This window comes from Portunus trituberculatus, chromosome 6 (assembly GCF_017591435.1).
Source record: "Portunus trituberculatus isolate SZX2019 chromosome 6, ASM1759143v1, whole genome shotgun sequence".
Lineage (NCBI taxonomy): Eukaryota > Metazoa > Arthropoda > Malacostraca > Decapoda > Portunidae > Portunus > Portunus trituberculatus.
This window is the reverse complement of record NC_059260.1, coordinates 5011389-5021388: the sequence shown is the minus strand read 5'-3', so window position 1 is coordinate 5021388 and position 10000 is coordinate 5011389. Positions and strand designations below refer to the sequence as shown.

The 10000-nt window shown below is 45.8% G+C and overlaps 1 pseudogene; it reads left to right on the top strand.

The window, feature by feature from the left end:
* LOC123516976 overlaps window positions 1-10000 on the top strand; it is a 70153-nt pseudogene that overhangs the window by 27118 nt on the left and 33035 nt on the right.

The window sequence follows — 10000 nt, the reverse complement described above, 5'->3', positions numbered from 1 at the left end:
CGACAGACGAGATAGACCAAATAAATTACGTAAAGGTGGAGGAGATGGATCAGGTGGACTAGGTGGAGGAGGTGGAGGAGTGGAGGGAGTGGAGGAGGAGGAATAACAGTGCGACAGGTGAGATGGCCGGGTGGATTAAGGTGAAGATGGAAGAGAGGGCCTATATACGAGGACGATGTGGATGAAATAGGTGGATTTGGTGGAAGAAGGGGTGTTAGCAAGTGGAGCAGCGAGTGGGGGGTGGGGGGTAGTGGGTGGAGTAAAGTGGAGGTATTGAAGGTGGAGGTGGAGGAGTAGTGAAGGTATTGGAGGTAAGTGTAATGGAGGAGGTGGAGAAGTGGAGGAAATTATGTTTTTGTGCTATGTTTCTATTTAGTTCTCTCTCTCTCTCTCTCTCTCTCTCTCTCTCTCTCTCTCTCTCTCTCTCTCTCTCTCTCTCTCTCTCTCTCTCTCTCTCTCGTTTCTCCATTCTCCTATCTTCCCTTCCAAACTTAAGCCTCTTAGACATCCCTCCTCCTCCTCCTCCTCCTCCTCCTCCTCCTCCTCCTCCTCCTCCTCCTCCTCCTCCTCCTCCTCTCTTCTTCCTCCTCCTCCTCCTCCTCCTCCTCCTCTACAATACCCTACAGCTTTCTTCATCTTTATATGTTTTTTTATATATTATTTTCCTCTTTCTATATTTGGCATGTTTTTTGCGTGTAGTAGTAGTAGTAGTAGTAGTAGTAGTAGTAGTAGTAGTAGTAGTAGTAGTAGCAGGCACAGTTTTAACATCTAAACGGGAAATCTGATTGGGAGAGACAAGGCGAGAGTGGCTGAGAGGAGGAGAAGGAAGAGGAGGAGGAGGAGGAGGAGGAAAGGAAAGCCAAACAGCAACAGACCTGTTGGTCCTTTCGAGGCTGTTTGGTAACTACTTCTAACTGGCTACAGATAAGAGAGACAGGACAGGACAGAGAAGGAGAAGGAGCTGGCATGGAAAATAGCTTGGAGGAGGAGGAGGAGGAGGAGGAGGAGGAGGAGGAGGAGGAGAGAAGGGTAAGAGAAGGATTTAGGAAGGAAGGTTAAAGGGGAAAGGAAATGAGGAATGAGAATATGTCAGGAAGATAGGAAGGGAAGGAGGAGGAGGAGGAGGAGGAGGAGGAGGAGGAGGAGGAGGAGGAGGAGGAGGGAAGAATGGCAGAGGGTCACTGATAATCTGAAAGGTAAATAGAGAGAGAGAGAGAGAGAGAGAGAGAGAGAGAGAGAGAGAGAGAGAGAGAGAGAGAGCTATTTCGCAATTAATCAACTCCAAACAACTCACTCACTCTTACTCACTCTTACTCACTCTTACTCCTCTTCCTCTTAACTCTTTATTTTTCCCTCCTCTTCCTCTCCATACTTTAAATTCTTCCTCTTCTTTCAATTGAGACTTTAAAATTGTGCTCTCCTCTTCCTCTTAATAATTCCTTACACATTCCTCCTCTTTCCTCTTCATACTTAAAATATTCCTCCTCTTTTTTTTCCATACCTTAAAATTTTCCTCCTTCTCTCTTTGTTTCTTTCATTTTTTTCTTTCTTCCTCTCGATACTTAGAAATTTTCCTCCTTCTCCTCTTGATACTTTGGTTTCCTCCGGTTTTTCTTCATTTTCCTCTTGAAACATGCAAATTTTCCTCTTCTTTCTTTCACGCCTCTTTGAAATTTCTCTTCTGTTCCTCTCGGCTTAAACTTTTCCCTCTTTCTCTTGAAACTTGCAAATTTTCCTCTTTTTTTCCACGCCTCTTTAAAATTTCTCTTCTCTTCCTCTAGCCTTAAAATTTTTCCTCTTCCTGTTGAAACTTCTCTTCCTCTTGCTTTAAAATTTCCCCTTCTTTCTCTTCACACTCTTCTCTTTCTCTTCATAACGTCACAACACTTAAAACATTCCTGTGCACTCAACATTCCTCTTTAATTTCCTCTTCACCATTTCCACTTCTTTTAATCACATTTTGTCCTTCGTTGTTTTATTCTATCCTTCCCAGATCCTTTTTAAATCCTCTCTTATCCTTTACAGATCCTTTAAATCCTCCTGTTTCTATTACAATTCCTTTTCTGTCTTTTGCAAAATCCTTTAAAAAATCGGTTTCTCTCTTTCACTGATCTTCTAATCCTCTTCTGTAGTGTGAAATCTGTCATGACCCTGCCATATCCTTCACTACTCTCATTCTACCCTGCCAAACACTTCATAACTCCATTCTTACCCTGCCAAACCCTTCACGGCCCTTCGAACACTCTCTAACTCTTTACAACTGCTGGGAATCAAAATGTAAACCTCTCCTAACCTAACCTAACCTTACGTACCTAACCTAACCTAACCTAACCTAACCTTACATGACCTAACCTCACCTCACCCAACCTAACCTAACCTCACCTAACCTAACCTAACCTAATCAAACTTACCTACCCTAACCTCACCTCCCCTAATCTCCCCCCGGTGTCTCCCCTTCCCCCAGGCGGCCTGCTGAGCTACGAGGGGGTGGACGGGGCGGTGCGTGACCCGGGGTTCCAGCTGGGAGACGATTCCTACGACGGGCGCGGGGGCCGGGGTTGCTGAGACACGGCCTGGGGCAGCTGTATGATGGGGAGCTGGGCCGCCCCTCAACCAGCTTCAGCTCCAGGCGTACGGCAGGGGCAAAGGTAAGTGATGGGGTGATGGGGGTGATGGGGTGATGGTGGTAGAGGATGGGTAGTGATGGGGTGATATGGAAGGGTAATAGTGAAATAATGGTGTCTGATGATGATGGGGTAACGTGGTAAAGGGAGGGTATATAGTGAATAGGCATTAATTAGGAAGGGAGAATGGTGGGTGGGGTGGTGGTGGGGTGGTGATGGGGGGATGTGTGTGGTAGTGACATGTGATGGGCAAATTTAGTAGCTGTTGGTAGAAGAAGAAGAAGAAGCTGATGATGAAGAGGAAAAGAAGAAGAAGAAGAAGAAGAAGAAGAAGAAGAAGAAGAAGAAAATGAAGATGAAGAAGAAGAAGATGATGAAGAAGAAGAAGGAGAAAAGAAGAGAAGGAAAAGAGACAAAAACAAAAACAAAAGACATGAAGAAGAGGAGGAAGACAATAAATATAAACAATCCAGCACAAAGAAACTAAACAAGAAAAAAAAGGAAAAGAAGAAAAAAAATATGTAGAAGGAAAAGAAGAAGAAAAACCACAATAACAAAAACAGGAGAAGAGGAAGAGGAAAAAGAGGAAGAAGACTATTGGGACATGAAATACTGCGAGATAAAGAGGAGGAAGAGACTGAACACCAAGGGAGAAAGGAGAGGAAAGAATCAAGAGGAGGAGGAGGAGGAGGAGGAGGAGGAGGAGGAAAGGGAGAGGGGGGGATGTGGCCAGGTAATGAGTGCCTACCACCTGGCCAGTTAATTACAGGTAATCGATATATTGGGGAGAAGAAATATATAATGTGTCTCTTGATTATGATGCACTTTCCACCCTCTCTCTCTCTCTCTCTCTCTCTCTCTCTCTCTCTCTCTCTCTCTCTCTCTCTCTCTCTCTCTCTCTCTCTCTCATTCTCTGATAAAGGAGGGAAAAATAGAGAAATTAATGGAGCAAAATGAATTACACACGAGAGAGAGAGAGAGAGAGAGAGAGAGAGAGAGAGAGAGAGAGAGAGAGAGAGAGAGTATAAAATCTTCAAGTACTACTACCACTACTACCATCACCACTACTACCCTCTCCTCCTCCTCCTCCTCCTCCTCCTCCTCCTCCTCCTCCTCCTCCTCCCCTCCTCCTCCTTCTCCTCCTCCAGTCTCTCGTTACCATGACAACAGTAAAACGCTATTGTTCAGAGTAGTGTGTGTGTGTGTGTGTGTGTGTGTGTGTGTGTGTGTGTGTGTGTGTGTGTGTGTGTGTGTGTGTGTGTGTGTGTGTTAGAGAGATAAGGAGAGGGAATTTCTATGGAGAGAGAGAGAGAGAGAGAGAGAGAGAGAGAGAGAGAGAGAGAGAGAGAGAGAGAGAGAGAGAGAGGTGAAAAAGGAAGGCAGTGAACTGGAGGAAATTAAAGATAGAATGATAAAACCTATTCTGAAAAAAAGAAAAATTAAAAAGGTTCTAAAAAATAAGAAAAATGAGAAAGTAAAAGTGAGAGAGAGAGAGAGAGAGAGAGAGAGAGAGAGAGAGAGAGAGAGAGAGATGGAATATAAAACAGCAAAGTAAAGGAATTAAAGATACAAAAAGTTATAGAAATAGGATGAAATGAAAAGAAATGAGCAATCTAGTAATAATAATAATAATAATAATAATAATAATAATAATAATAATAATAATAATAATAATGATAATAATAGTAATAATAATAATAATAATAATAATAATAATAATAATAATAATAATAATAATAATAATAATAATAATAATAATAATAATAACTTTTCAACTTCAATTTTCTGAGTTTAAGAAATGAGAAGAAATATTTTTCACTCAGAGGTCATGAGCCACTTGAGAGAGAGAGAGAGAGAGAGAGAGAGAGAGAGAGAGAGAGAGAGAATCTTAACCTCATTACAAGAACACACATATACATACACACACCTTCCATTTTCTCTCCCCACCTCCCATTTTATCTCCCCACCCATTTTCTCCCCTCCCATTTTCTCCCCACTTCCCATTTCCTCTCCCCAGGCCTCACATTACCTCCCCACTTCCCATTGTATCTCCCCACCTCCCATTTTCTCCCCACCTCCCATTTTCTCTCCCCACCTCCCATTTTATCTCTCCACCTCCCATTTTCTTCCCCCACCCTTCACATTCTCTCTCCAGCCCTCACAATCTCTCCCCAGCCCTCACATTCTCTCTCCCCAGCCCTCACATTCTCTCTCCAGCCCTCACATTCTCTCTCCCCACCTCTCACATTCTCTCTCCCCAGTCCTCACATTCTCTCCCCAGCCCTCACAATCTCTCTCCCCAGCCCTCACATTCTCTCTCCCCAGTCCTCACATTCTCTCCCCAACCCTCACATTCTCTCTCCCCAGTCCTCACAATCTCTCCCCAGCCCTCACAATCTCTCTCCCCAGCCCTCACAATCTCTCTCCCAAACCCTCACAATCTCTCTCCCCAGCCCTCACATTCTCTCTCCCCAGCCCTCACATTCTCTCTCCCCAGCCCTCACAATCTCTCTCCCCAGCCCTCACATTCTCTCTCCCCAGTCCTCACAATCTCTCCCAAACCCTCACAATCTCTCCCCAGCCCTCACAATCTCTCTCCCCAGCCCTCACAATCTCTCTCCCAAACCCTCACAATCTCTCTCCCCAACCCTCACATTCTCTCTCCCCAGTCCTCACATTCTCTCTCCCCAGCCCTCACATTCTCTCCCCAGCCCTCACAATCTCTCCCCAGCCCTCACAATCTCTCTCCCCAGTCCTCACATTCTCTCCCCAGCCCTCACATTCTCTCCCCAGCCCTCACAATCTCTCCCCAGCCCTCACAATCTGTCCCCAGCCCTCACAATCTCTCTCCCCAGCCCTCACATTCTCTCCCCAGCCCTCACAATCTCTCCCCACCCCCCATTTTCTCTCTCCCCACCTCTCACATTCTCTCCCCAGTCCTCACATTCTCTCTCCCCAGCCCTCACATTCTCTCCCCATCCCCCATTTTCTCCCCACCCCCCATTTTCTCTCATCCGTCCTGGTTTGCGTTGCAGGTTGGGAGTGGGTGGGGTGGTCGCGGCGTCAGCTGGAGGGACAGCCACTCACTCTCACCTTCACCTTCGAGAACATGAGGAACTTCACAATGCTCGCCCTCCACGTGTTCGCCAGCCAGGAGGACGAGTTCGGGGTGAGTATCCGGGGAGAGGGGAGAGGGGAGGAAGAAGACCGGAGGAGAGGGGAAGATAAGAAGAGAGGGAGAAGGAAGGAAGAAAGGACGGGGAGAGGGGGAGAGGGAGATAAGGAAGGAAAGAAGGAAGAAGGCCGGGTAGAGGGGGAAGGGGAGAGGGAAGAGAGGGAGGAGAAGGAAGGAAGGAATGACGGGGAGAGGGAGAGGGGAGAGGGGAAAGAGGGAAGGAAGGAAGGAAGAAGACCGGAGAGAGGGAAGAAAAAGGAGGGAAAGAAGGAGGAAGGCTGGGGAGAGGGGAGAGGAGAGAGGGATAGATAACAAGGGAGGGAAAAGGAAGGAGGGAGGCTGAGGAGAGGGGAGAGGGAGACGGGAAAATAAGATGAGGGAGAGGGAAGAGCGAAGAGAGGGAGAAGAAGAAAGGAAGGGAGAAGGGAGAGGAAAGAGAGGGAAAAAAGATGGAAGGAAGGAAGGAAAGAAGAAGGAAGGCTGCGGAGAGAGGAGAGGGAGAGGGAAAAGGAGAGGGGAGAGGGGAAGATAAGAAGGAAGGAAGGAAGGAGGGTGGCTGGGGAGAGAGGAGAGGGAGAGGAAGAGGGGAAGGAAGGAAGAAGAAAGGAGGCCGGGGAAAGAGGAGAGGGAGAGGGGAAAGCAAAGGAAGAAGGAAAGAAAGAGGAAGGCTGGGGAGAGGGAAGAGGGAGAGAAGATAAGGAGAGGGAGAGGGGAGAGTAGATGAGAGAGGAAGATAAGAAGAAAGGAAGGAAGGACTGGGAGAGAGAGAGAGAGAGAGAGAGAGAGAGAGAGAGAGAGAGAGAAATGAAGGAAGAAGGACAGGGAGAGGAGAGAGGGAGAGGGGAGATAAGAAGGAAGGAAGGAAGGAAGGGAGGAAGAAGGGAGGGAGAGTGTGAAAGGGGGAGTAATGAGGCAAAGGTGAGGGAGGAAGGAAGAGATAAGGGAGAGGATAGGATGGGTGAGAGAGAGAGAGAGAGAGAGAGAGAGAGAGAGAGAGAGAAATTATGAACAAGATATTTTTTGCTCTTATTCTTGTTTAATGAAGAGAAACAGTAGTAGTTGCTCTCTCTCTCTCTCTCTCTCTCTCTCTCTCTCTCTCTCTCTCTCTAGTGGTGGTTTATCTTTTTTTTTCTTGTTGTTGTTATTGTTTTTGTTCGTCATCATCATCATTATCATCATCTTCTTCTTCTTCTTCTTCTTCTTCTTCTTCTTCTTCTTCTTCTTCTTCTTCTCCTCTCCTCCTCCTCCTCCTCCTCCTCCTCCTCCTCCTCCTCCTCCTCCTCCTCCTCCTCCTCCTCCTCCTCCTCACATCATCAATTCATATTTTCCTTCATTATTTTCTTAACTCTTCCTTATCTGCCTTCTACAAATCCCTCCTTTATTCTCTCTCTCTCTCTCTCTCTCTCTCTCTCTCTCTCTCTCTCTCTCTCTCTCTCTCTCTCTCTCTCTCTCTCTCTCTCTCTCTCTCTCTCTCCTTCTTTCTCTCAATTACTTTAATCTCGCTTGACTGAGAAACACTAAATAAGATAAGGTCTCTCTCTCTCTCTCTCTCTCTCTCTCTCTCTCTCTCTCTCTCTCTCTCTCTCTCTCTCTCTCTCTCTCTCTCTCTCTCTCTCTCTCTCTCTCTCTCTCTCTCTCTCTCTCTCTCTCTCTCTCTCTCTCATCTGGTTGGAGGGAAATTGGAGATAAGGAAAGGTTATATGGGCGTGGTCACAAGAGAGAGAGAGAGAGAGAGAGAGAGAGAGAGAGAGAGAGAGAGAGAGAGTTACGTTTTCTTTATCCACTTTAGATTCTTTGTCTTTCTTGTTTCTCCTCCTCTTCCTCCTCCTCCTGCTCCTCCTCCTCCTCCTCCTCCTCCTCCTTCTCCTCCTCCTCTTCCTCTTCTTCTTCTTCTTCTTCTTCTTCTTCTTCTTCTATTGCGCTATTAATCTCATTATCTCTTTGTCACTCTTTTTCCTATCCCTTTAATTACTCTCTCTCTCTCTCTCTCTCTCTCTCTCTCTCTCTCTCTCTCTCTCTCTCTCTCTCTCTCTCTCTCTCTCCATTTTTCGTCTTCGTATCTTTCTATTTTTCTTTGTACTTTTTTCTTTTCCTTTCTTTTTGGTTCACTTTTCATCTTTTCCTTTCTTCTTTTTCTTATTTTCTTTCTCCTTTCTTTTCTTCTTTTCTTTGTGTTTTCCTTTTCTTTCTCTTTTCCTTTTAATTCTTATCCTTTTTCTTTTCCTTGTGTTTTTCAATTCTTTTATTTATTTTCCATTATTTTCCTCTTTTTTTTCCTGTTTTCATTTCTTACTTTTCTTCTGATTTATTTTTCTTTCTTTTTCTTTTTTCTCTCTTGTTTTCCCTTTCCTTCTCTTCCTTCTCCTCTTTCCTTCTACCTCCCTCTCTTTCTTCTCCATTTCCTCCCCCTTTTTTCCTTTTTCCTCTCTCTCTCTCTCTCTCTCTCTCTCTCTCTCTCTCTCTCTCTCTCTCTCTCTCTCTCTCTCTCCTTTCTCTCCTATTATCATCTATTTATCATTTATCTAATTATTTGCATCTACTTATCTATTTATCTTTTTATCTTATCTTCTTTTATCTATCTTTATCTTGTTTGTCTATTCTATTTCCTCTTCCTTTTTCCTTTTCCTTTTCTCTCCTTCCTTTTCTATCTCTCCTTTCTTTTCTCTCTCTCTTCTCCTTCTCTTCCTCTCCTTCCTTCCCCTTCTTTTCTCTTTCTCTCTCTCTCTTCTCCTTCTCTTTCTCTCGCATTCTCCTTCTTTTATTTTCTCTCCCCTTCTCCATCTCTTTCTCTCTCCCTTCTTCCCTTTCTTTCTTTTTTCTCTCTCTTCTCCTTCTCTTCCTCTCCTTATTTTCCTTCTTTTTTTCCTCTCCCCTTCTCTTTCTCTTCCTCTTTTTCCTTTCCTTCTTTTTTCTCCCCTTCTTCTTCTCTTTCTCTCTCCTTTCCTTCTTTTCTCTTTTCTCTCCTTCTCTCTCCTCGTTCTTTTTCTCTTCATCTTCATTTCTCTTTTCCCTTTTTTATTTTCTTCCTTTCTTTCCCTTCCTTTCTTTTCTTTCTCTCCCTTCTCTTTCTCTTCCTCTCTCTCTCCTCTCCCTTTTCTTTTCTTTCTCTTCTCTCTTCTCCTTTTTTCTCTCTCCCTCTCTTCTCTCTTCCCTTTCCCGTTTTCTTTCCTGCCCTCTTCCAGTTTTCTATGCTCTTCTCTACACCAATTAGAGTTGTTTTGCCACGTCGACCTCCTTGTGGTGAGATGGTTCTGTTTACTCTCTCTCTCTCTCTCTCTCTCTCTCTCTCTCTCTCTCTCTCTCTCTCTCTCTCTCTAAGTCCTTATCTTTTCTCGTTTAACCATTCTTCTCTTTCTTATTTCATGTCGTAATTTCCATCTCCTCCTCCTTCTCCTCTTCCTCCTCTTCTTCTTCTTCTTTCGTCCCTCCTCCTCCTCCTCCTCCTCCTCCTCCTCTTCTTCTTCTTCTTCCTCATCCTCTTCTCTCACGCACTAAGAAGGATAATACACTAGGGGACAACTCTCTCTCTCTCTCTCTCTCTCTCTCTCTCTCTCTCTCTCTCTCTCTCTCTCTCTCTCTCTCTCTCTCTCTCTCTCTCTCTCTCTCTCTCTCTCTATCATTCTGTCTCCATCACCATCTTCACCACGTCTCTCTCTTTCCTCCTCCTCCTCCTCCTCCTCCTCCTCCTCCTCCTCCTCCTCCTCCTCCTCCTCCTCCTCCTCCTCCTCCTGCTCCTCCTCCTCTTCCTCTCTCACATTTGCTCCCTAAGGTAAAGATGCATTTTGGGGACAAATTTTCTTTATCTTTTTCTCACTTTCTCCCGTACTCTCCTCTCTCTCTCTCTCTCTCTCTCTCTCTCTCTCTCTCTCTCTCTCTCTCTCTCTCTCTCTCTCTCTCTCTCACCACCACCACCCCTATTCACCACCCCAACCACCACCACAACCACCACCACCACCACCACCACTCACCACATCACCTCACCACCACTCACCACCAGTCACCACCACAGCTACCGTCGAAGGTGGAGGTGCACTTCGGAGACAACACCACCAGGTACCACGAGCAGGTGTTGACGTCCCCATCCACCTGGCCTGGCGCGCTGCCCCCCGGGAACCACAACATCACCCTGGACCTCCGTCACCGCACTGCCAGCGTTCTTAAGGTCCTCATCCACTTCCCGGGGCCCTGGCTGGCTCTCAGT